General features: G+C 49.1%; 16 non-coding genes across 16 annotated transcripts; all 16 read right to left on the reverse strand.

Annotated features, from left to right (window-relative positions):
- Nucleotides 1-1520: 1520 nt before the first annotated feature.
- Nucleotides 1521-1593, reverse strand: trnak-uuu (transfer RNA lysine (anticodon UUU)). The gene has a single exon. It is a non-coding gene; the product is annotated as a tRNA-Lys (tRNA).
- Nucleotides 1594-3124: 1531 nt separating this feature from the next.
- Nucleotides 3125-3197, reverse strand: trnak-uuu (transfer RNA lysine (anticodon UUU)). Its single transcript has one exon. It is a non-coding gene; the product is annotated as a tRNA-Lys (tRNA).
- Nucleotides 3198-4728: 1531 nt separating this feature from the next.
- Nucleotides 4729-4801, reverse strand: trnak-uuu (transfer RNA lysine (anticodon UUU)). Its single transcript has one exon. It is a non-coding gene; the product is annotated as a tRNA-Lys (tRNA).
- Nucleotides 4802-6332: 1531 nt separating this feature from the next.
- Nucleotides 6333-6405, reverse strand: trnak-uuu (transfer RNA lysine (anticodon UUU)). The gene has a single exon. It is a non-coding gene; the product is annotated as a tRNA-Lys (tRNA).
- A 1531-nt stretch (nt 6406-7936) lies between these two features.
- trnak-uuu (transfer RNA lysine (anticodon UUU)) lies at nt 7937-8009 on the reverse strand. The gene has a single exon. It is a non-coding gene; the product is annotated as a tRNA-Lys (tRNA).
- A 1531-nt stretch (nt 8010-9540) lies between these two features.
- trnak-uuu (transfer RNA lysine (anticodon UUU)) lies at nt 9541-9613 on the reverse strand. The gene has a single exon. It is a non-coding gene; the product is annotated as a tRNA-Lys (tRNA).
- Nucleotides 9614-11144: 1531 nt separating this feature from the next.
- Nucleotides 11145-11217, reverse strand: trnak-uuu (transfer RNA lysine (anticodon UUU)). Its single transcript has one exon. It is a non-coding gene; the product is annotated as a tRNA-Lys (tRNA).
- A 1531-nt stretch (nt 11218-12748) lies between these two features.
- trnak-uuu (transfer RNA lysine (anticodon UUU)) lies at nt 12749-12821 on the reverse strand. The gene has a single exon. It is a non-coding gene; the product is annotated as a tRNA-Lys (tRNA).
- A 1531-nt stretch (nt 12822-14352) lies between these two features.
- On the reverse strand, nt 14353-14425 carry trnak-uuu (transfer RNA lysine (anticodon UUU)). The gene has a single exon. It is a non-coding gene; the product is annotated as a tRNA-Lys (tRNA).
- Nucleotides 14426-15956: 1531 nt separating this feature from the next.
- Nucleotides 15957-16029, reverse strand: trnak-uuu (transfer RNA lysine (anticodon UUU)). The gene has a single exon. It is a non-coding gene; the product is annotated as a tRNA-Lys (tRNA).
- Nucleotides 16030-17560: 1531 nt separating this feature from the next.
- Nucleotides 17561-17633, reverse strand: trnak-uuu (transfer RNA lysine (anticodon UUU)). The gene has a single exon. It is a non-coding gene; the product is annotated as a tRNA-Lys (tRNA).
- A 1531-nt stretch (nt 17634-19164) lies between these two features.
- trnak-uuu (transfer RNA lysine (anticodon UUU)) lies at nt 19165-19237 on the reverse strand. Its single transcript has one exon. It is a non-coding gene; the product is annotated as a tRNA-Lys (tRNA).
- A 1531-nt stretch (nt 19238-20768) lies between these two features.
- Nucleotides 20769-20841, reverse strand: trnak-uuu (transfer RNA lysine (anticodon UUU)). Its single transcript has one exon. It is a non-coding gene; the product is annotated as a tRNA-Lys (tRNA).
- A 1531-nt stretch (nt 20842-22372) lies between these two features.
- trnak-uuu (transfer RNA lysine (anticodon UUU)) lies at nt 22373-22445 on the reverse strand. Its single transcript has one exon. It is a non-coding gene; the product is annotated as a tRNA-Lys (tRNA).
- A 1086-nt stretch (nt 22446-23531) lies between these two features.
- trnak-uuu (transfer RNA lysine (anticodon UUU)) lies at nt 23532-23604 on the reverse strand. The gene has a single exon. It is a non-coding gene; the product is annotated as a tRNA-Lys (tRNA).
- A 1531-nt stretch (nt 23605-25135) lies between these two features.
- trnak-uuu (transfer RNA lysine (anticodon UUU)) lies at nt 25136-25208 on the reverse strand. Its single transcript has one exon. It is a non-coding gene; the product is annotated as a tRNA-Lys (tRNA).
- Between the last annotated feature and the right edge of the window lie 485 nt (nt 25209-25693).

A 25693-nucleotide genomic window follows, 5' to 3' on the forward strand; every position in this document is an offset into this window, starting at 1 on the left:
CCTTCGGGAAAGAATCGGTCGGGCCCGTGGGCGCACACGTCCAACTGTTTCCGCTGAGAAAATTTGTCCTCCGCACTGGATCAGAGACCTTCTTGCGCCCGTCATAAGCTTTTTCCTGTAACTGACTCATGAAATGAACAGCAGGGTGCTTGTCCCCTATTTTTCGTTCAACAGCACTATCCAACGACAACAAGGTGTCATCTTGTCTCTACTTCACTCAGTAAAAGCATCCCTCAGCAGCTTTTCCTCTTGATTGGCTGTCGGCTGGCAAAAATAATGTCAAAAAAGTGCTTGTTTAACCTGTCAAACCGTACAGTTCACTCAAAGAACGCTGAACCTTGTACCTATCTACTGAGCAGTGCAGGCTCTAAGGTGAGCACGGGACATGTGTTTTCTTTTACAACCTGAAGGATCTTGACCAGCGGCTCACTTGCACAATGCTACCAGCACGACTCTTCTTCATAGAGGTCTTGCCTTGGTTCCAGGAATGCCTTTCTTCTCCTGGTATTGGACTGGTTTGACACGCATCACCTGCTTGTCTTTTCGGGACAAGGAGACCAAACGACTAAAAAACAAGCCTATTCCTCTGACAAGGAGTGAACTGGCCATTGGAGCATCAGATTAAAACACTGATGCGCTCCTCAGTGAGCTTCCCAGGCTACGCTCTTAGGTTTCTTTAGCGGCCAAAGCGTGTCAGAACCTCGGACGCTCATTTTCGACAGCTCCCTCTGATTAAGCGAATCCCCTGCTCATGCCACCTGGTCTTTGTCGCGTTCAAAAACGTCGCTGTTCATTGAACATGTAAAAGTATGATGTGAGCCAAAACAAAGCTGACTCTCGGTCTTGTCACGTCGCGTGTCTCGCGCCTAAGTTGAGCATCACTTGTCCACACTTTGCACTCACACTCCGAGGTGAGAACTGCCATACCGTATGATCTTGGAAATATCGCTGACTATATTGGGAAGGGGAGTCCAGTCAGGCTGTGCTTTTGTATTGAGCTTGTGCTCGTCCTCTGGCAAAGCTTGAGTTCAGATTTCAGAGCGATGCCAACTCTGTGCCTTGGTGGTACGGTCTGCGCCAGCTCCGCTCAGACCTCGTGGCGCAAAGGTAGCGCGTCTGACTCCATATCAGAAGGCTGTTTCTTGAAATCACGTCGAGGTGACGCACCAACAGAATGTTGTTGGGCTTTTTGCACTGTCTAATGCAGAGACGTTCAGATGCACTCCAATCTCTACGATAACCATCCAGGATATTATTTTTTCAAGCTCATGCTAAAAGCCAAGATCGCTCCGCTAAGAGCTCTTTCACCAATTCGGCTGGCTGAAGAAAATGCCTCGAGGCGCCGCTTAGAGAACACGCGTATCAGGCGGCTGGTTGTGGAATGGTGTGCTAGCTTCAGAAGGATGGTACCGCATCGCAGTACGATTTAAAGTTGGATCACAGAAGGCTCCCGACCTCTGGTTGTTTTCAAATGCATTTTCAACCAGGTTTCTGCGAGAAGATGAACCTGTCGAAATAAGCGCCCGAACAGGGACTTGAACCCTGGACCCTCAGATTAAAAGTCTGATGCTCTACCGACTGAGCTATTCGGGCTCCCGGGTCAGCCTTCGGGAAAGAATCGGTCGGGCCCGTGGGCACACACGTCCAACTGTTTCCGCTGAGAAAATTTGTCCTCCGCACTGGATCAGAGACCTTCTTGCGCCCGTCATAAGCTTTTTCCTGTAACTGACTCATGAAATGAACAGCAGGGTGCTTGTCCCCTATTTTTCGTTCAACAGTACTATCCAACGACAACAAGGTGTCATCTTGTCTCTACTTCACTCAGTAAAAGCATCCCTCAGCAGCTTTTCCTCTTGATTGGCTGTCGGCTGGCAAAAATAATGTCAAAAAAGTGCTTGTTTAACCTGTCAAACCGTACAGTTCACTCAAAGAACGCTGAACCTTGTACCTATCTACTGAGCAGTGCAGGCTCTAAGGTGAGCACGGGACATGTGTTTTCTTTTACAACCTGAAGGATCTTGACCAGCGGCTCACTTGCACAATGCTACCAGCACGACTCTTCTTCATAGAGGTCTTGCCTTGGTTCCAGGAATGCCTTTCTTCTCCTGGTATTGGACTGGTTTGACACGCATCACCTGCTTGTCTTTTCGGGACAAGGAGACCAAACGACTAAAAAACATTCCTATTCCTCTGACAAGGAGTGAACTGGCCATTGGAGCATCAGATTAAAACACTGATGCGCTCCTCAGTGAGCTTCCCAGGCTACGCTCTTAGGTTTCTTTAGCGGCCAAAGCGTGTCAGAACCTCGGACGCTCATTTTCGACAGCTCCCTCTGATTAAGCGAATCCCCTGCTCATGCCACCTGGTCTTTGTCGCGTTCAAAAACGTCGCTGTTCATTGAACATGTAAAAGTATGATGTGAGCCAAAACAAAGCTGACTCTCGGTCTTGTCACGTCGCGTGTCTCGCGCCTAAGTTGAGCATCACTTGTCCACACTTTGCACTCACACTCCGAGGTGAGAACTGCCATACCGTATGATCTTGGAAATATCGCTGACTATATTGGGAAGGGGAGTCCAGTCAGGCTGTGCTTTTGTATTGAGCTTGTGCTCGTCCTCTGGCAAAGCTTGAGTTCAGATTTCAGAGCGATGCCAACTCTGTGCCTTGGTGGTACGGTCTGCGCCAGCTCCGCTCAGACCTCGTGGCGCAAAGGTAGCGCGTCTGACTCCATATCAGAAGGCTGTTTCTTGAAATCACGTCGAGGTGACGCACCAACAGAATGTTGTTGGGCTTTTTGCACTGTCTAATGCAGAGACGTTCAGATGCACTCCAATCTCTACGATAACCATCCAGGATATTATTTTTTCAAGCTCATGCTAAAAGCCAAGATGGCTCCGCTAAGAGCTCTTTCACCAATTCGGCTGGCTGAAGAAAATGCCTCGAGGCGCCGCTTAGAGAACACGCGTATCAGGCGGCTGGTTGTGGAATGGTGTGCTAGCTTCAGAAGGATGGTACCGCATCGCAGTACGATTTAAAGTTGGATCACAGAAGGCTCCCGACCTCTGGTTGTTTTCAAATGCATTTTCAACCAGGTTTCTGCGAGAAGATGAACCTGTCGAAATAAGCACCCAAACAGGGACTTGAACCCTGGACCCTCAGATTAAAAGTCTGATGCTCTACCCACTGAGCTATTCGGGCTCCCGGGTCAGCCTTCGGGAAAGAATCGGTCGGGCCCGTGGGCACACACGTCCAACTGTTTCCGCTGAGAAAATTTGTCCTCCGCACTGGATCAGAGACCTTCTTGCGCCCGTCATAAGCTTTTTCCTGTAACTGACTCATGAAATGAACAGCAGGGTGCTTGTCCCCTATTTTTCGTTCAACAGCACTATCCAACGACAACAAGGTGTCATCTTGTCTCTACTTCACTCAGTAAAAGCATCCCTCAGCAGCTTTTCCTCTTGATTGGCTGTCGGCTGGCACAAATAATGTCAAAAAAGTGCTTGTTTAACCTGTCAAACCGTACAGTTCACTCAAAGAAAGCTGAACCTTGTACCTATCTACTGAGCAGTGCAGGCTCTAAGGTGAGCACGGGACATGTGTTTTCTTTTACAACCTGAAGGATCTTGACCAGCGGCTCACTTGCACAATTCTACCAGCACGACTCTTCTTCATAGAGGTCTTGCCTTGGTTCCAGGAATGCCTTTCTTCTCCTGGTATTGGACTGGTTTGACACGCATCACCTGCTTGTCTTTTCGGGACAAGGAGACCAAACGACTAAAAAACAAGCCTATTCCTCTGACAAGGAGTGAACTGGCCATTGGAGCATCAGATTAAAACACTGATGCGCTCCTCAGTGAGCTTCCCAGGCTACGCTCTTAGGTTTCTTTAGCGGCCAAAGCGTGTCAGAACCTCGGACGCTCATTTTCGACAGCTCCCTCTGATTAAGCGAATCCCCTGCTCATGCCACCTGGTCTTTGTCGCGTTCAAAAACGTCGCTGTTCATTGAACATGTAAAAGTATGATGTGAGCCAAAACAAAGCTGACTCTCGGTCTTGTCACGTCGCGTGTCTCGCGCCTAAGTTGAGCATCACTTGTCCACACTTTGCACTCACACTCCGAGGTGAGAACTGCCATACCGTATGATCTTGGAAATATCGCTGACTATATTGGGAAGGGGAGTCCAGTCAGGCTGTGCTTTTGTATTGAGCTTGTGCTCGTCCTCTGGCAAAGCTTGAGTTCAGATTTCAGAGCGATGCCAACTCTGTGCCTTGGTGGTACGGTCTGCGCCAGCTCCGCTCAGACCTCGTGGCGCAAAGGTAGCGCGTCTGACTCCATATCAGAAGGCTGTTTCTTGAAATCACGTCGAGGTGACGCACCAACAGAATGTTGTTGGGCTTTTTGCACTGTCTAATGCAGAGACGTTCAGATGCACTCCAATCTCTACGATAACCATCCAGGATATTATTTTTTCAAGCTCATGCTAAAAGCCAAGATGGCTCCGCTAAGAGCTCTTTCACCAATTCGGCTGGCTGAAGAAAATGCCTCGAGGCGCCGCTTAGAGAACACGCGTATCAGGCGGCTGGTTGTGGAATGGTGTGCTAGCTTCAGAAGGATGGTACCGCATCGCAGTACGATTTAAAGTTGGATCACAGAAGGCTCCCGACCTCTGGTTGTTTTCAAATGCATTTTCAACCAGGTTTCTGCGAGAAGATGAACCTGTCGAAATAAGCGCCCGAACAAGGACTTGAACCCTGGACCCTCAGATTAAAAGTCTGATGCGCTACCGACTGAGCTATTCGGGCTCCCAGGTCAGCCTTCGGGAAAGAATCGGTCGGGCCCGTGGGCGCACACGTCCAACTGTTTCCGCTGAGAAAATTTGTCCTCCGCACTGGATCAGAGACCTTCTTGCGCCCGTCATAAGCTTTTTCCTGTAACTGACTCATGAAATGAACAGCAGGGTGCTTGTCCCCTATTTTTCGTTCAACAGCACTATCCAACGACAACAAGGTGTCATCTTGTCTCTACTTCACTCAGTAAAAGCATCCCTCAGCAGCTTTTCCTCTTGATTGGCTGTCGGCTGGCAAAAATAATGTCAAAAAAGTGCTTGTTTAACCTGTCAAACCGTACAGTTCACTCAAAGAACGCTGAACCTTGTACCTATCTACTGAGCAGTGCAGGCTCTAAGGTGAGCACGGGACATGTGTTTTCTTTTACAACCTGAAGGATCTTGACCAGCGGCTCACTTGCACAATGCTACCAGCACGACTCTTCTTCATAGAGGTCTTGCCTTGGTTCCAGGAATGCCTTTCTTCTCCTGGTATTGGACTGGTTTGACACGCATCACCTGCTTGTCTTTTCGGGACAAGGAGACCAAACGACTAAAAAACAAGCCTATTCCTCTGACAAGGAGTGAACTGGCCATTGGAGCATCAGATTAAAACACTGATGCGCTCCTCAGTGAGCTTCCCAGGCTACGCTCTTAGGTTTCTTTAGCGGCCAAAGCGTGTCAGAACCTCGGACGCTCATTTTCGACAGCTCCCTCTGATTAAGCGAATCCCCTGCTCATGCCACCTGGTCTTTGTCGCGTTCAAAAACGTCGCTGTTCATTGAACATGTAAAAGTATGATGTGAGCCAAAACAAAGCTGACTCTCGGTCTTGTCACGTCGCGTGTCTCGCGCCTAAGTTGAGCATCACTTGTCCACACTTTGCACTCACACTCCGAGGTGAGAACTGCCATACCGTATGATCTTGGAAATATCGCTGACTATATTGGGAAGGGGAGTCCAGTCAGGCTGTGCTTTTGTATTGAGCTTGTGCTCGTCCTCTGGCAAAGCTTGAGTTCAGATTTCAGAGCGATGCCAACTCTGTGCCTTGGTGGTACGGTCTGCGCCAGCTCCGCTCAGACCTCGTGGCGCAAAGGTAGCGCGTCTGACTCCATATCAGAAGGCTGTTTCTTGAAATCACGTCGAGGTGACGCACCAACAGAATGTTGTTGGGCTTTTTGCACTGTCTAATGCAGAGACGTTCAGATGCACTCCAATCTCTACGATAACCATCCAGGATATTATTTTTTCAAGCTCATGCTAAAAGCCAAGATGGCTCCGCTAAGAGCTCTTTCACCAATTCGGCTGGCTGAAGAAAATGCCTCGAGGCGCCGCTTAGAGAACACGCGTATCAGGCGGCTGGTTGTGGAATGGTGTGCTAGCTTCAGAAGGATGGTACCGCATCGCAGTACGATTTAAAGTTGGATCACAGAAGGCTCCCGACCTCTGGTTGTTTTCAAATGCATTTTCAACCAGGTTTCTGCGAGAAGATGAACCTGTCGAAATAAGCACCCAAACAGGGACTTGAACCCTGGACCCTCAGATTAAAAGTCTGATGCTCTACCCACTGAGCTATTCGGGCTCCCGGGTCAGCCTTCGGGAAAGAATCGGTCGGGCCCGTGGGCACACACGTCCAACTGTTTCCGCTGAGAAAATTTGTCCTCCGCACTGGATCAGAGACCTTCTTGCGCCCGTCATAAGCTTTTTCCTGTAACTGACTCATGAAATGAACAGCAGGGTGCTTGTCCCCTATTTTTCGTTCAACAGCACTATCCAACGACAACAAGGTGTCATCTTGTCTCTACTTCACTCAGTAAAAGCATCCCTCAGCAGCTTTTCCTCTTGATTGGCTGTCGGCTGGCACAAATAATGTCAAAAAAGTGCTTGTTTAACCTGTCAAACCGTACAGTTCACTCAAAGAAAGCTGAACCTTGTACCTATCTACTGAGCAGTGCAGGCTCTAAGGTGAGCACGGGACATGTGTTTTCTTTTACAACCTGAAGGATCTTGACCAGCGGCTCACTTGCACAATTCTACCAGCACGACTCTTCTTCATAGAGGTCTTGCCTTGGTTCCAGGAATGCCTTTCTTCTCCTGGTATTGGACTGGTTTGACACGCATCACCTGCTTGTCTTTTCGGGACAAGGAGACCAAACGACTAAAAAACAAGCCTATTCCTCTGACAAGGAGTGAACTGGCCATTGGAGCATCAGATTAAAACACTGATGCGCTCCTCAGTGAGCTTCCCAGGCTACGCTCTTAGGTTTCTTTAGCGGCCAAAGCGTGTCAGAACCTCGGACGCTCATTTTCGACAGCTCCCTCTGATTAAGCGAATCCCCTGCTCATGCCACCTGGTCTTTGTCGCGTTCAAAAACGTCGCTGTTCATTGAACATGTAAAAGTATGATGTGAGCCAAAACAAAGCTGACTCTCGGTCTTGTCACGTCGCGTGTCTCGCGCCTAAGTTGAGCATCACTTGTCCACACTTTGCACTCACACTCCGAGGTGAGAACTGCCATACCGTATGATCTTGGAAATATCGCTGACTATATTGGGAAGGGGAGTCCAGTCAGGCTGTGCTTTTGTATTGAGCTTGTGCTCGTCCTCTGGCAAAGCTTGAGTTCAGATTTCAGAGCGATGCCAACTCTGTGCCTTGGTGGTACGGTCTGCGCCAGCTCCGCTCAGACCTCGTGGCGCAAAGGTAGCGCGTCTGACTCCATATCAGAAGGCTGTTTCTTGAAATCACGTCGAGGTGACGCACCAACAGAATGTTGTTGGGCTTTTTGCACTGTCTAATGCAGAGACGTTCAGATGCACTCCAATCTCTACGATAACCATCCAGGATATTATTTTTTCAAGCTCATGCTAAAAGCCAAGATGGCTCCGCTAAGAGCTCTTTCACCAATTCGGCTGGCTGAAGAAAATGCCTCGAGGCGCCGCTTAGAGAACACGCGTATCAGGCGGCTGGTTGTGGAATGGTGTGCTAGCTTCAGAAGGATGGTACCGCATCGCAGTACGATTTAAAGTTGGATCACAGAAGGCTCCCGACCTCTGGTTGTTTTCAAATGCATTTTCAACCAGGTTTCTGCGAGAAGATGAACCTGTCGAAATAAGCGCCCGAACAAGGACTTGAACCCTGGACCCTCAGATTAAAAGTCTGATGCGCTACCGACTGAGCTATTCGGGCTCCCAGGTCAGCCTTCGGGAAAGAATCGGTCGGGCCCGTGGGCGCACACGTCCAACTGTTTCCGCTGAGAAAATTTGTCCTCCGCACTGGATCAGAGACCTTCTTGCGCCCGTCATAAGCTTTTTCCTGTAACTGACTCATGAAATGAACAGCAGGGTGCTTGTCCCCTATTTTTCGTTCAACAGCACTATCCAACGACAACAAGGTGTCATCTTGTCTCTACTTCACTCAGTAAAAGCATCCCTCAGCAGCTTTTCCTCTTGATTGGCTGTCGGCTGGCAAAAATAATGTCAAAAAAGTGCTTGTTTAACCTGTCAAACCGTACAGTTCACTCAAAGAACGCTGAACCTTGTACCTATCTACTGAGCAGTGCAGGCTCTAAGGTGAGCACGGGACATGTGTTTTCTTTTACAACCTGAAGGATCTTGACCAGCGGCTCACTTGCACAATGCTACCAGCACGACTCTTCTTCATAGAGGTCTTGCCTTGGTTCCAGGAATGCCTTTCTTCTCCTGGTATTGGACTGGTTTGACACGCATCACCTGCTTGTCTTTTCGGGACAAGGAGACCAAACGACTAAAAAACAAGCCTATTCCTCTGACAAGGAGTGAACTGGCCATTGGAGCATCAGATTAAAACACTGATGCGCTCCTCAGTGAGCTTCCCAGGCTACGCTCTTAGGTTTCTTTAGCGGCCAAAGCGTGTCAGAACCTCGGACGCTCATTTTCGACAGCTCCCTCTGATTAAGCGAATCCCCTGCTCATGCCACCTGGTCTTTGTCGCGTTCAAAAACGTCGCTGTTCATTGAACATGTAAAAGTATGATGTGAGCCAAAACAAAGCTGACTCTCGGTCTTGTCACGTCGCGTGTCTCGCGCCTAAGTTGAGCATCACTTGTCCACACTTTGCACTCACACTCCGAGGTGAGAACTGCCATACCGTATGATCTTGGAAATATCGCTGACTATATTGGGAAGGGGAGTCCAGTCAGGCTGTGCTTTTGTATTGAGCTTGTGCTCGTCCTCTGGCAAAGCTTGAGTTCAGATTTCAGAGCGATGCCAACTCTGTGCCTTGGTGGTACGGTCTGCGCCAGCTCCGCTCAGACCTCGTGGCGCAAAGGTAGCGCGTCTGACTCCATATCAGAAGGCTGTTTCTTGAAATCACGTCGAGGTGACGCACCAACAGAATGTTGTTGGGCTTTTTGCACTGTCTAATGCAGAGACGTTCAGATGCACTCCAATCTCTACGATAACCATCCAGGATATTATTTTTTCAAGCTCATGCTAAAAGCCAAGATGGCTCCGCTAAGAGCTCTTTCACCAATTCGGCTGGCTGAAGAAAATGCCTCGAGGCGCCGCTTAGAGAACACGCGTATCAGGCGGCTGGTTGTGGAATGGTGTGCTAGCTTCAGAAGGATGGTACCGCATCGCAGTACGATTTAAAGTTGGATCACAGAAGGCTCCCGACCTCTGGTTGTTTTCAAATGCATTTTCAACCAGGTTTCTGCAAGAAGATGAACCTGTCGAAATAAGCGCCCGAACAAGGACTTGAACCCTGGACCCTCAGATTAAAAGTCTGATGCTCTACCGACTGAGCTATTCGGGCTCCCGGGTCAGCCTTCGGGAAAGAATCGGTCGGGCCCGTGGGCGCACACGTCCAACTGTTTCCGCTGAGAAAATTTGTCCTCCGCACTGGATCAGAGACCTTCTTGCGCCCGTCATAAGCTTTTTCCTGTAACTGACTCATGAAATGAACAGCAGGGTGCTTGTCCCCTATTTTTCGTTCAACAGCACTATCCAACGACAACAAGGTGTCATCTTGTCTCTACTTCACTCAGTAAAAGCATCCCTCAGCAGCTTTTCCTCTTGATTGGCTGTCGGCTGGCAAAAATAATGTCAAAAAAGTGCTTGTTTAACCTGTCAAACCGTACAGTTCACTCAAAGAACGCTGAACCTTGTACCTATCTACTGAGCAGTGCAGGCTCTAAGGTGAGCACGGGACATGTGTTTTCTTTTACAACCTGAAGGATCTTGACCAGCGGCTCACTTGCACAATGCTACCAGCACGACTCTTCTTCATAGAGGTCTTGCCTTGGTTCCAGGAATGCCTTTCTTCTCCTGGTATTGGACTGGTTTGACACGCATCACCTGCTTGTCTTTTCGGGACAAGGAGACCAAACGACTAAAAAACAAGCCTATTCCTCTGACAAGGAGTGAACTGGCCATTGGAGCATCAGATTAAAACACTGATGCGCTCCTCAGTGAGCTTCCCAGGCTACGCTCTTAGGTTTCTTTAGCGGCCAAAGCGTGTCAGAACCTCGGACGCTCATTTTCGACAGCTCCCTCTGATTAAGCGAATCCCCTGCTCATGCCACCTGGTCTTTGTCGCGTTCAAAAACGTCGCTGTTCATTGAACATGTAAAAGTATGATGTGAGCCAAAACAAAGCTGACTCTCGGTCTTGTCACGTCGCGTGTCTCGCGCCTAAGTTGAGCATCACTTGTCCACACTTTGCACTCACACTCCGAGGTGAGAACTGCCATACCGTATGATCTTGGAAATATCGCTGACTATATTGGGAAGGGGAGTCCAGTCAGGCTGTGCTTTTGTATTGAGCTTGTGCTCGTCCTCTGGCAAAGCTTGAGTTCAGATTTCAGAGCGATGCCAACTCTGTGCCTTGGTGGTACGGTCTGCGCCAGCTCCGCTCAGACCTCGTGGCGCAAAGGTAGCGCGTCTGACTCCATATCAGAAGGCTGTTTCTTGAAATCACGTCGAGGTGACGCACCAACAGAATGTTGTTGGGCTTTTTGCACTGTCTAATGCAGAGACGTTCAGATGCACTCCAATCTCTACGATAACCATCCAGGATATTATTTTTTCAAGCTCATGCTAAAAGCCAAGATGGCTCCGCTAAGAGCTCTTTCACCAATTCGGCTGGCTGAAGAAAATGCCTCGAGGCGCCGCTTAGAGAACACGCGTATCAGGCGGCTGGTTGTGGAATGGTGTGCTAGCTTCAGAAGGATGGTACCGCATCGCAGTACGATTTAAAGTTGGATCACAGAAGGCTCCCGACCTCTGGTTGTTTTCAAATGCATTTTCAACCAGGTTTCTGCGAGAAGATGAACCTGTCGAAATAAGCGCCCGAACAGGGACTTGAACCCTGGACCCTCAGATTAAAAGTCTGATGCTCTACCGACTGAGCTATTCGGGCTCCCGGGTCAGCCTTCGGGAAAGAATCGGTCGGGCCCGTGGGCGCACACGTCCAACTGTTTCCGCTGAGAAAATTTGTCCTCCGCACTGGATCAGAGACCTTCTTGCGCCCGTCATAAGCTTTTTCCTGTAACTGACTCATGAAATGAACAGCAGGGTGCTTGTCCCCTATTTTTCGTTCAACAGCACTATCCAACGACAACAAGGTGTCATCTTGTCTCTACTTCACTCAGTAAAAGCATCCCTCAGCAGCTTTTCCTCTTGATTGGCTGTCGGCTGGCAAAAATAATGTCAAAAAAGTGCTTGTTTAACCTGTCAAACCGTACAGTTCACTCAAAGAACGCTGAACCTTGTACCTATCTACTGAGCAGTGCAGGCTCTAAGGTGAGCACGGGACATGTGTTTTCTTTTACAACCTGAAGGATCTTGACCAGCGGCTCACTTGCACAATGCTACCAGCACGACTCTTCTTCATAGAGGTCTTGCCTTGGTTCCAGGAATGCCTTTCTTCTCCTGGTATTGGACTGGTTTGACACGCATCACCTGCTTGTCTTTTTGGGACAAGGAGACCAAACGACTAAAAAACATTCCTATTCCTCTGACAAGGAGTGAACTGGCCATTGGACCATCAGATTAAAACACTGATGCGCTCCTCAGTGAGCTTCCCAGGCTACGCTCTTAGGTTTCTTTAGCGGCCAAAGCGTGTCAGAACCTCGGACGCTCATTTTCGACAGCTCCCTCTGATTAAGCGAATCCCCTGCTCATGCCACCTGGTCTTTGTCGCGTTCAAAAACGTCGCTGTTCATTGAACATGTAAAAGTATGATGTGAGCCAAAACAAAGCTGACTCTCGGTCTTGTCACGTCGCGTGTCTCGCGCCTAAGTTTAGCATCACTTGTCCACACTTTGCACTCACACTCCGAGGTGAGAACTGCCATACCGTATGATCTTGGAAATATCGCTGACTATATTGGGAAGGGGAGTCCTGTCAGGCTATGCTTTTGTATTGAGCTTGAGCTCGTCCTCTGGCAAAGCTTGAGTTCAGATTTCAGAGCGATGCCAACTCTGTGCCTTGGTGGTACGGTCTGCGCCAGCTCCGCTCATACCTCGTGGCGCAAAGGTAGCGCGTCTGACTCCATATCAGAAGGCTGTTTCTTGAAATCACGTCGAGGTGACGCACCAACAGAATGTTGTTGGGCTTTTTGCACTGTCTAATGCAGAGACGTTCAGATGCACTCCAATCTCTACGATAACCATCCAGGATATTATTTTTTCAAGCTCATGCTAAAAGCCAAGATGGCTCCGCTAAGAGCTCTTTCACCAATTCGGCTGGCTGAAGAAAATGCCTCGAGGCGCCGCTTAGAGAACACGCGTATCAGGCGGCTGGTTGTGGAATGGTGTGCTAGCTTCAGAAGGATGGTACCGCATCGCAGTACGATTTAAAGTTGGATCACAGAAGGCTCCCGACCTCTGGTTGTTTTCAAATGCATTTTCAACCAGGTTTCTGCGAGAAGATGAACCTGTCGAAATAAGCGCCCGAACAGGGACTTGAACCCTGGACCCTCAGATTAAAAGTCTGATGCTCTACCGACTGAGCTATTCGGGCTCCCGGGTCAGCCTTCGGGAAAGAATCGGTCGGGCCCGTGGGCGCACACGTCCAACAGTTTCCGCTGAGAAAATTTGTCCTCCGCACTGGATCAGAGACCTTCTTGCGCCCGTCATAAGCTTTTTCCTGTAACTGACTCATGAAATGAACAGCAGGGTGCTTGTCCCCTATTTTTCGTTCAACAGCACTATCCAACGACAACAAGGTGTCATCTTGTCTCTACTTCACTCAGTAAAAGCATCCCTCAGCAGCTTTTCCTCTTGATTGGCTGTCGGCTGGCACAAATAATGTCAAAAAAGTGCTTGTTTAACCTGTCAAACCGTACAGTTCACTCAAAGAACGCTGAACCTTGTACCTATCTACTGAGCAGTGCAGGCTCTAAGGTGAGCACGGGACATGTGTTTTCTTTTACAACCTGAAGGATCTTGACCAGCGGCTCACTTGCACAATGCTACCAGCACGACTCTTCTTCATAGAGGTCTTGCCTTGGTTCCAGGAATGCCTTTCTTCTCCTGGTATTGGACTGGTTTGACACGCATCACCTGCTTGTCTTTTCGGGACAAGGAGACCAAACGACTAAAAAACATTCCTATTCCTCTGACAAGGAGTGAACTGGCCATTGGACCATCAGATTAAAACACTGATGCGCTCCTCAGTGAGCTTCCCAGGCTACGCTCTTAGGTTTCTTTAGCGGCCAAAGCGTGTCAGAACCTCGGACGCTCATTTTCGACAGCTCCCTCTGATTAAGCGAATCCCCTGCTCATGCCACCTGGTCTTTGTCGCGTTCAAAAACGTCGCTGTTCATTGAACATGTAAAAGTATGATGTGAGCCAAAACAAAGCTGACTCTCGGTCTTGTCACGTCGCGTGTCTCGCGCCTAAGTTGAGCATCACTTGTCCACACTTTGCACTCACACTCTGAGGTGAGAACTGCCATACCGTATGATCTTGGAAATATCGCTGACTATATTGGGAAGGGGAGTCCTGTCAGGCTATGCTTTTGTATTGAGCTTGTGCTCGTCCTCTGGCAAAGCTTGAGTTCAGATTTCAGAGCGATGCCAACTCTGTGCCTTGGTGGTACGGTCTGCGCCAGCTCCGCTCAGACCTCGTGGCGCAAAGGTAGCGCGTCTGACTCCATATCAGAAGGCTGTTTCTTGAAATCACGTCGAGGTGACGCACCAACAGAATGTTGTTGGGCTTTTTGCACTGTCTAATGCAGAGACGTTCAGATGCACTCCAATCTCTACGATAACCATCCAGGATATTATTTTTTCAAGCTCATGCTAAAAGCCAAGATCGCTCCGCTAAGAGCTCTTTCACCAATTCGGCTGGCTGAAGAAAATGCCTCGAGGCGCCGCTTAGAGAACACGCGTATCAGGCGGCTGGTTGTGGAATGGTGTGCTAGCTTCAGAAGGATGGTACCGCATCGCAGTACGATTTAAAGTTGGATCACAGAAGGCTCCCGACCTCTGGTTGTTTTCAAATGCATTTTCAACCAGGTTTCTGCGAGAAGATGAACCTGTCGAAATAAGCGCCTGAACAGGGACTTGAACCCTGGACCCTCAGATTAAAAGTCTGATGCTCTACCGACTGAGCTATTCGGGCTCCCGGGTCAGCCGGCGGGAAAGAATCGGTCGGGCCCGTGGGCGCACACGTCCAACTGTTTCCGCTGAGAAAATTTGTCCTCCGCACTGGATCAGAGACCTTCTTGCGCCCGTCATAAGCTTTTTCCTGTAACTGACTCATGAAATGAACAGCAGGGTGCTTGTCCCCTATTTTTCGTTCAACAGCACTATCCAACGACAACAAGGTGTCATCTTGTCTCTACTTCACTCAGTAAAAGCATCCCTCAGCAGCTTTTCCTCTTGATTGGCTGTCGGCTGGCACAAATAATGTCAAAAAAGTGCTTGTTTAACCTGTCAAACCGTACAGTTCACTCAAAGAACGCTGAACCTTGTACCTATCTACTGAGCAGTGCAGGCTCTAAGGTGAGCACGGGACATGTGTTTTCTTTTACAACCTGAAGGATCTTGACCAGCGGCTCACTTGCACAATGCTACCAGCACGACTCTTCTTCATAGAGGTCTTGCCTTGGTTCCAGGAATGCCTTTCTTCTCCTGGTATTGGACTGGTTTGACACGCATCACCTGCTTGTCTTTTTGGGACAAGGAGACCAAACGACTAAAAAACATTCCTATTCCTCTGACAAGGAGTGAACTGGCCATTGGACCATCAGATTAAAACACTGATGCGCTCCTCAGTGAGCTTCCCAGGCTACGCTCTTAGGTTTCTTTAGCGGCCAAAGCGTGTCAGAACCTCGGACGCTCATTTTCGACAGCTCCCTCTGATTAAGCGAATCCCCTGCTCATGCCACCTGGTCTTTGTCGCGTTCAAAAACGTCGCTGTTCATTGAACATGTAAAAGTATGATGTGAGCCAAAACAAAGCTGACTCTCGGTCTTGTCACGTCGCGTGTCTCGCGCCTAAGTTGAGCATCACTTGTCCACACTTTGCACTCACACTCCGAGGTGAGAACTGCCATACCGTATGATCTTGGAAATATCGCTGACTATATTGGGAAGGGGAGTCCTGTCAGGCTATGCTTTTGTATTGAGCTTGAGCTCGTCCTCTGGCAAAGCTTGAGTTCAGATTTCAGAGCGATGCCAACTCTGTGCCTTGGTGGTACGGTCTGCGCCAGCTCCGCTCAGACCTCGTGGCGCAAAGGTAGCGCGTCTGACTCCATATCAGAAGGCTGTTTCTTGAAATCACGTCGAGGTGACGCACCAACAGAATGTTGTTGGGCTTTTTGCACTGTCTAATGCAGAGACGTTCAGATGCACTCCAATCTCTACGATAACCATCCAGGATATTATTTTTTCAAGCTCATGCTAAAAGCCAAGATGGCTCCGCTAAGAGCTCTTTCACCAATTCGGCTGGCTGAAGAAAATGCCTCGAGGCGCCGCTTAGAGAACACGCGTATCAGGCGGCTGGTTGTGGAATGGTGTGCTAGCTTCAGAAGGATGGTACCGCATCGCAGTACGATTTAAAGTTGGATCACAGAAGGCTCCCGACCTCTGGTTGTTTTCAAATGCATTTTCAACCAGGTTTCTGCGAGAAGATGAACCTGTCGAAATAAGCGCCCGAACAGGGACTTGAACCCTGGACCCTCAGATTAAAAGTCTGATGCTCTACCGACTGAGCTATTCGGGCTCCCGGGTCAGCCTTCGGGAAAGAATCGGTCGGGCCCGTGGGCGCACACGTCCAACTGTTTCCGCTGAGAAAATTTGTCCTCCGCACTGGATCAGAGACCTTCTTGCGCCCGTCATAAGCTTTTTCCTGTAACTGACTCATGAAATGAACAGCAGGGTGCTTGTCCCCTATTTTTCGTTCAACAGCACTATCCAACGACAACAAGGTGTCATCTTGTCTCTACTTCACTCAGTAAAAGCATCCCTCAGCAGCTTTTCCTCTTGATTGGCTGTCGGCTGGCACAAATAATGTCAAAAAAGTGCTTGTTTAACCTGTCAAACCGTACAGTTCACTCAAAGAACGCTGAACCTTGTACCTATCTACTGAGCAGTGCAGGCTCTAAGGTGAGCACGGGACATGTGTTTTCTTTTACAACCTGAAGGATCTTGACCAGCGGCTCACTTGCACAATGCTACCAGCACGACTCTTCTTCATAGAGGTCTTGCCTTGGTTCCAGGAATGCCTTTCTTCTCCTGGTATTGGACTGGTTTGACACGCATCACCTGCTTGTCTTTTTGGGACAAGGAGACCAAACGACTAAAAAACATTCCTATTCCTCTGACAAGGAGTGAACTGGCCATTGGACCATCAGATTAAAACACTGATGCGCTCCTCAGTGAGCTTCCCAGGCTACGCTCTTAGGTTTCTTTAGCGGCCAAAGCGTGTCAGAACCTCGGACGCTCATTTTCGACAGCTCCCTCTGATTAAGCGAATCCCCTGCTCATGCCACCTGGTCTTTGTCGCGTTCAAAAACGTCGCTGTTCATTGAACATGTAAAAGTATGATGTGAGCCAAAACAAAGCTGACTCTCGGTCTTGTCACGTCGCGTGTCTCGCGCCTAAGTTGAGCATCACTTGTCCACACTTTGCACTCACACTCTGAGGTGAGAACTGCCATACCGTATGATCTTGGAAATATCGCTGACTATATTGGGAAGGGGAGTCCTGTCAGGCTATGCTTTTGTATTGAGCTTGTGCTCGTCCTCTGGCAAAGCTTGAGTTCAGATTTCAGAGCGATGCCAACTCTGTGCCTTGGTGGTACGGTCTGCGCCAGCTCCGCTCAGACCTCGTGGCGCAAAGGTAGCGCGTCTGACTCCATATCAGAAGGCTGTTTCTTGAAATCACGTCGAGGTGACGCACCAACAGAATGTTGTTGGGCTTTTTGCACTGTCTAATGCAGAGACGTTCAGATGCACTCCAATCTCTACGATAACCATCCAGGATATTATTTTTTCAAGCTCATGCTAAAAGCCAAGATCGCTCCGCTAAGAGCTCTTTCACCAATTCGGCTGGCTGAAGAAAATGCCTCGAGGCGCCGCTTAGAGAACACGCGTATCAGGCGGCTGGTTGTGGAATGGTGTGCTAGCTTCAGAAGGATGGTACCGCATCGCAGTACGATTTAAAGTTGGATCACAGAAGGCTCCCGACCTCTGGTTGTTTTCAAATGCATTTTCAACCAGGTTTCTGCGAGAAGATGAACCTGTCGAAATAAGCGCCTGAACAGGGACTTGAACCCTGGACCCTCAGATTAAAAGTCTGATGCTCTACCGACTGAGCTATTCGGGCTCCCGGGTCAGCCGGCGGGAAAGAATCGGTCGGGCCCGTGGGCGCACACGTCCAACTGTTTCCGCTGAGAAAATTTGTCCTCCGCACTGGATCAGAGACCTTCTTGCGCCCGTCATAAGCTTTTTCCTGTAACTGACTCATGAAATGAACAGCAGGGTGCTTGTCCCCTATTTTTCGTTCAACAGCACTATCCAACGACAACAAGGTGTCATCTTGTCTCTACTTCACTCAGTAAAAGCATCCCTCAGCAGCTTTTCCTCTTGATTGGCTGTCGGCTGGCACAAATAATGTCAAAAAAGTGCTTGTTTAACCTGTCAAACCGTACAGTTCACTCAAAGAACGCTGAACCTTGTACCTATCTACTGAGCAGTGCAGGCTCTAAGGTGAGCACGGGACATGTGTTTTCTTTTACAACCTGAAGGATCTTGACCAGCGGCTCACTTGCACAATGCTACCAGCACGACTCTTCTTCATAGAGGTCTTGCCTTGGTTCCAGGAATGCCTTTCTTCTCCTGGTATTGGACTGGTTTGACACGCATCACCTGCTTGTCTTTTTGGGACAAGGAGACCAAACGACTAAAAAACATTCCTATTCCTCTGACAAGGAGTGAACTGGCCATTGGACCATCAGATTAAAACACTGATGCGCTCCTCAGTGAGCTTCCCAGGCTACGCTCTTAGGTTTCTTTAGCGGCCAAAGCGTGTCAGAACCTCGGACGCTCATTTTCGACAGCTCCCTCTGATTAAGCGAATCCCCTGCTCATGCCACCTGGTCTTTGTCGCGTTCAAAAACGTCGCTGTTCATTGAACATGTAAAAGTATGATGTGAGCCAAAACAAAGCTGACTCTCGGTCTTGTCACGTCGCGTGTCTCGCGCCTAAGTTGAGCATCACTTGTCCACACTTTGCACTCACACTCCGAGGTGAGAACTGCCATACCGTATGATCTTGGAAATATCGCTGACTATATTGGGAAGGGGAGTCCTGTCAGGCTATGCTTTTGTATTGAGCTTGAGCTCGTCCTCTGGCAAAGCTTGAGTTCAGATTTCAGAGCGATGCCAACTCTGTGCCTTGGTGGTACGGTCTGCGCCAGCTCCGCTCAGACCTCGTGGCGCAAAGGTAGCGCGTCTGACTCCATATCAGAAGGCTGTTTCTTGAAATCACGTCGAGGTGACGCACCAACAGAATGTTGTTGGGCTTTTTGCACTGTCTAATGCAGAGACGTTCAGATGCACTCCAATCTCTACGATAACCATCCAGGATATTATTTTTTCAAGCTCATGCTAAAAGCCAAGATGGCTCCGCTAAGAGCTCTTTCACCAATTCGGCTGGCTGAAGAAAATGCCTCGAGGCGCCGCTTAGAGAACACGCGTATCAGGCGGCTGGTTGTGGAATGGTGTGCTAGCTTCAGAAGGATGGTACCGCATCGCAGTACGATTTAAAGTTGGATCACAGAAGGCTCCCGACCTCTGGTTGTTTTCAAATGCATTTTCAACCAGGTTTCTGCGAGAAGATGAACCTGTCGAAATAAGCGCCCGAACAGGGACTTGAACCCTGGACCCTCAGATTAAAAGTCTGATGCTCTACCGACTGAGCTATTCGGGCTCCCGGGTCAGCCTTCGGGAAAGAATCGGTCGGGCCCGTGGGCGCACACGTCCAACTGTTTCCGCTGAGAAAATTTGTCCTCCGCACTGGATCAGAGACCTTCTTGCGCCCGTCATAAGCTTTTTCCTGTAACTGACTCATGAAATGAACAGCAGGGTGCTTGTCCCCTATTTTTCGTTCAACAGCACTATCCAACGACAACAAGGTGTCATCTTGTCTCTACTTCACTCAGTAAAAGCATCCCTCAGCAGCTTTTCCTCTTGATTGGCTGTCGGCTGGCACAAATAATGTCAAAAAAGTGCTTGTTTAACCTGTCAAACCGTACAGTTCACTCAAAGAACGCTGAACCTTGTACCTATCTACTGAGCAGTGCAGGCTCTAAGGTGAGCACGGGACATGTGTTTTCTTTTACAACCTGAAGGATCTTGACCAGCGGCTCACTTGCACAATGCTACCAGCACGACTCTTCTTCATAGAGGTCTTGCCTTGGTTCCAGGAATGCCTTTCTTCTCCTGGTATTGGACTGGTTTGACACGCATCACCTGCTTGTCTTTTTGGGACAAGGAGACCAAACGACTAAAAAACATTCCTATTCCTCTGACAAGGAGTGAACTGGCCATTGGACCATCAGATTAAAACACTGATGCGCTCCTCAGTGAGCTTCCCAGGCTACGCTCTTAGGTTTCTTTAGCGGCCAAAGCGTGTCAGAACCTCGGACGCTCATTTTCGACAGCTCCCTCTGATTAAGCGAATCCCCTGCTCATGCCACCTGGTCTTTGTCGCGTTCAAAAACGTCGCTGTTCATTGAACATGTAAAAGTATGATGTGAGCCAAAACAAAGCTGACTCTCGGTCTTGTCACGTCGCGTGTCTCGCGCCTAAGTTGAGCATCACTTGTCCACACTTTGCACTCACACTCTGAGGTGAGAACTGCCATACCGTATGATCTTGGAAATATCGCTGACTATATTGGGAAGGGGAGTCCTGTCAGGCTATGCTTTTGTATTGAGCTTGTGCTCGTCCTCTGGCAAAGCTTGAGTTCAGATTTCAGAGCGATGCCAACTCTGTGCCTTGGTGGTACGGTCTGCGCCAGCTCCGCTCAGACCTCGTGGCGCAAAGGTAGCGCGTCTGACTCCATATCAGAAGGCTGTTTCTTGAAATCACGTCGAGGTGACGCACCAACAGAATGTTGTTGGGCTTTTTGCACTGTCTAATGCAGAGACGTTCAGATGCACTCCAATCTCTACGATAACCATCCAGGATATTATTTTTTCAAGCTCATGCTAAAAGCCAAGATGGCTCCGCTAAGAGCTCTTTCACCAATTCGGCTGGCTGAAGAAAATGCCTCGAGGCGCCGCTTAGAGAACACGCGTATCAGGCGGCTGGTTGTGGAATGGTGTGCTAGCTTCAGAAGGATGGTACCGCATCGCAGTACGATTTAAAGTTGGATCACAGAAGGCTCCCGACCTCTGGTTGTTTTCAAATGCATTTTCAACCAGGTTTCTGCGAGAAGATGAACCTGTCGAAATAAGCGCCCGAACAGGGACTTGAACCCTGGACCCTCAGATTAAAAGTCTGATGCTCTACCGACTGAGCTATTCGGGCTCCCGGGTCAGCCTTCGGGAAAGAATCGGTCGGGCCCGTGGGCGCACACGTCCAACTGTTTCCGCTGAGAAAATTTGTCCTCCGCACTGGATCAGAGACCTTCTTGCGCCCGTCATAAGCTTTTTCCTGTAACTGACTCATGAAATGAACAGCAGGGTGCTTGTCCCCTATTTTTCGTTCAACAGCACTATCCAACGACAACAAGGTGTCATCTTGTCTCTACTTCACTCAGTAAAAGCATCCCTCAGCAGCTTTTCCTCTTGATTGGCTGTCGGCTGGCAAAAATAATGTCAAAAAAGTGCTTGTTTAACCTGTCAAACCGTACAGTTCACTCAAAGAACGCTGAACCTTGTACCTATCTACTGAGCAGTGCAGGCTCTAAGGTGAGCACGGGACATGTGTTTTCTTTTACAACCTGAAGGATCTTGACCAGCGGCTCACTTGCACAATGCTACCAGCACGACTCTTCTTCATAGAGGTCTTGCCTTGGTTCCAGGAATGCCTTTCTTCTCCTGGTATTGGACTGGTTTGACACGCATCACCTGCTTGTCTTTTCGGGACAAGGAGACCAAACGACTAAAAAACATTCCTATTCCTCTGACAAGGAGTGAACTGGCCATTGGACCATCAGATTAAAACACTGATGCGCTCCTCAGTGAGCTTCCCAGGCTACGCTCTTAGGTTTCTTTAGCGGCCAAAGCGTGTCAGAACCTCGGACGCTCATTTTCGACAGCTCCCTCTGATTAAGCGAATCCCCTGCTCATGCCACCTGGTCTTTGTCGCGTTCAAAAACGTCGCTGTTCATTGAACATGTAAAAGTATGATGTGAGCCAAAACAAAGCTGACTCTCGGTCTTGTCACGTCGCGTGTCTCGCGCCTAAGTTGAGCATCACTTGTCCACACTTTGCACTCACACTCTGAGGTGAGAACTGCCATACCGTATGATCTTGGAAATATCGCTGACTATATTGGGAAGGGGAGTCCTGTCAGGCTATGCTTTTGTATTGAGCTTGTGCTCGTCCTCTGGCAAAGCTTGAGTTCAGATTTCAGAGCGATGCCAACTCTGTGCCTTGGTGGTACGGTCTGCGCCAGCTCCGCTCAGACCTCGTGGCGCAAAGGTAGCGCGTCTGACTCCATATCAGAAGGCTGTTTCTTGAAATCACGTCGAGGTGACGCACCAACAGAATGTTGTTGGGCTTTTTGCACTGTCTAATGCAGAGACGTTCAGATGCACTCCAATCTCTACGATAACCATCCAGGATATTATTTTTTCAAGCTCATGCTAAAAGCCAAGATCGCTCCGCTAAGAGCTCTTTCACCAATTCGGCTGGCTGAAGAAAATGCCTCGAGGCGCCGCTTAGAGAACACGCGTATCAGGCGGCTGGTTGTGGAATGGTGTGCTAGCTTCAGAAGGATGGTACCGCATCGCAGTACGATTTAAAGTTGGATCACAGAAGGCTCCCGACCTCTGGTTGTTTTCAAATGCATTTTCAACCAGGTTTCTGCGAGAAGATGAACCTGTCGAAATAAGCGCCCGAACAGGGACTTGAACCCTGGACCCTCAGATTAAAAGTCTGATGCTCTACCGACTGAGCTATTCGGGCTCCCGGGTCAGCCTTCGGGAAAGAATCGGTCGGGCCCGTGGGCGCACACGTCCAACTGTTTCCGCTGAGAAAATTTGTCCTCCGCACTGGATCAGAGACCTTCTTGCGCCCGTCATAAGCTTTTTCCTGTAACTGACTCATGAAATGAACAGCAGGGTGCTTGTCCCCTATTTTTCGTTCAACAGCACTATCCAACGACAACAAGGTGTCATCTTGTCTCTACTTCACTCAGTAAAAGCATCCCTCAGCAGCTTTTCCTCTTGATTGGCTGTCGGCTGGCAAAAATAATGTCAAAAAAGTGCTTGTTTACCCTGCTCATGCCACCTGGTCTTTGTCGCGTTCAAAAACGTCGCTGTTCATTGAACATGTAAAAGTATGATGTGAGCCAAAACAAAGCTGACTCTCGGTCTTGTCACGTCGCGTGTCTCGCGCCTAAGTTGAGCATCACTTGTCCACACTTTGCACTCACACTCCGAGGTGAGAACTGCCATACCGTATGATCTTGGAAATATCGCTGACTATATTGGGAAGGGGAGTCCTGTCAGGCTATGCTTTTGTATTGAGCTTGAGCTCGTCCTCTGGCAAAGCTTGAGTTCAGATTTCAGAGCGATGCCAACTCTGTGCCTTGGTGGTACGGTCTGCGCCAGCTCCGCTCAGACCTCGTGGCGCAAAGGTAGCGCGTCTGACTCCATATCAGAAGGCTGTTTCTTGAAATCACGTCGAGGTGACGCACCAACAGAATGTTGTTGGGCTTTTTGCACTGTCTAATGCAGAGACGTTCAGATGCACTCCAATCTCTACGATAACCATCCAGGATATTATTTTTTCAAGCTCATGCTAAAAGCCAAGATCGCTCCGCTAAGAGCTCTTTCACCAATTCGGCTGGCTGAAGAAAATGCCTCGAGGCGCCGCTTAGAGAACACGCGTATCAGGCGGCTGGTTGTGGAATGGTGTGCTAGCTTCAGAAGGATGGTACCGCATCGCAGTACGATTTAAAGTTGGATCACAGAAGGCTCCCGACCTCTGGTTGTTTTCAAATGCATTTTCAACCAGGTTTCTGCGAGAAGATGAACCTGTCGAAATAAGCGCCCGAACAGGGACTTGAACCCTGGACCCTCAGATTAAAAGTCTGATGCTCTACCGACTGAGCTATTCGGGCTCCCGGGTCAGCCGGCGGGAAAGAATCGGTCGGGCCCGTGGGCGCACACGTCCAACTGTTTCCGCTGAGAAAATTTGTCCTCCGCACTGGATCAGAGACCTTCTTGCGCCCGTCATAAGCTTTTTCCTGTAACTGACTCATGAAATGAACAGCAGGGTGCTTGTCCCCTATTTTTCGTTCAACAGCACTATCCAACGACAACAAGGTGTCATCTTGTCTCTACTTCACTCAGTAAAAGCATCCCTCAGCAGCTTTTCCTCTTGATTGGCTGTCGGCTGGCACAAATAATGTCAAAAAAGTGCTTGTTTAACCTGTCAAACCGTACAGTTCACTCAAAGAACGCTGAACCTTGTACCTATCTACTGAGCAGTGCAGGCTCTAAGGTGAGCACGGGACATGTGTTTTCTTTTACAACCTGAAGGATCTTGACCAGCGGCTCACTTGCACAATGCTACCAGCACGACTCTTCTTCATAGAGGTCTTGCCTTGGTTCCAGGAATGCCTTTCTTCTCCTGGTATTGGACTGGTTTGACACGCATCACCTGCTTGTCTTTTTGGGACAAGGAGACCAAACGACTAAAAAACATTCCTATTCCTCTGACAAGGAGTGAACTGGCCATTGGACCATCAGATTAAAACACTGATGCGCTCCTCAGTGAGCTTCCCAGGCTACGCTCTTAGGTTTCTTTAGCGGCCAAAGCGTGTCAGAACCTCGGACGCTCATTTTCGACAGCTCCCTCTGATTAAGCGAATCCCCTGCTCATGCCACCTGGTCTTTGTCGCGTTCAAAAACGTCGCTGTTCATTGAACATGTAAAAGTATGATGTGAGCCAAAACAAAGCTGACTCTCGGTCTTGTCACGTCGCGTGTCTCGCGCCTAAGTTGAGCATCACTTGTCCACACTTTGCACTCACACTCCGAGGTGAGAACTGCCATACCGTATGATCTTGGAAATATCGCTGACTATATTGGGAAGGGGAGTCCTGTCAGGCTATGCTTTTGTATTGAGCTTGAGCTCGTCCTCTGGCAAAGCTTGAGTTCAGATTTCAGAGCGATGCCAACTCTGTGCCTTGGTGGTACGGTCTGCGCCAGCTCCGCTCAGACCTCGTGGCGCAAAGGTAGCGCGTCTGACTCCATATCAGAAGGCTGTTTCTTGAAATCACGTCGAGGTGACGCACCAACAGAATGTTGTTGGGCTTTTTGCACTGTCTAATGCAGAGACGTTCAGATGCACTCCAATCTCTACGATAACCATCCAGGATATTATTTTTTCAAGCTCATGCTAAAAGCCAAGATGGCTCCGCTAAGAGCTCTTTCACCAATTCGGCTGGCTGAAGAAAATGCCTCGAGGCGCCGCTTAGAGAACACGCGTATCAGGCGGCTGGTTGTGGAATGGTGTGCTAGCTTCAGAAGGATGGTACCGCATCGCAGTACGATTTAAAGTTGGATCACAGAAGGCTCCCGACCTCTGGTTGTTTTCAAATGCATTTTCAACCAGGTTTCTGCGAGAAGATGAACCTGTCGAAATAAGCGCCCGAACAGGGACTTGAACCCTGGACCCTCAGATTAAAAGTCTGATGCTCTACCGACTGAGCTATTCGGGCTCCCGGGTCAGCCTTCGGGAAAGAATCGGTCGGGCCCGTGGGCGCACACGTCCAACTGTTTCCGCTGAGAAAATTTGTCCTCCGCACTGGATCAGAGACCTTCTTGCGCCCGTCATAAGCTTTTTCCTGTAACTGACTCATGAAATGAACAGCAGGGTGCTTGTCCCCTATTTTTCGTTCAACAGCACTATCCAACGACAACAAGGTGTCATCTTGTCTCTACTTCACTCAGTAAAAGCATCCCTCAGCAGCTTTTCCTCTTGATTGGCTGTCGGCTGGCAAAAATAATGTCAAAAAAGTGCTTGTTTAACCTGTCAAACCGTACAGTTCACTCAAAGAACGCTGAACCTTGTACCTATCTACTGAGCAGTGCAGGCTCTAAGGTGAGCACGGGACATGTGTTTTCTTTTACAACCTGAAGGATCTTGACCAGCGGCTCACTTGCACAATGCTACCAGCACGACTCTTCTTCATAGAGGTCTTGC

The sequence above is a fragment of the Neoarius graeffei genome, chromosome 3, assembly GCF_027579695.1.
Source record: "Neoarius graeffei isolate fNeoGra1 chromosome 3, fNeoGra1.pri, whole genome shotgun sequence".
Taxonomy (NCBI): domain Eukaryota; kingdom Metazoa; phylum Chordata; class Actinopteri; order Siluriformes; family Ariidae; genus Neoarius; species Neoarius graeffei.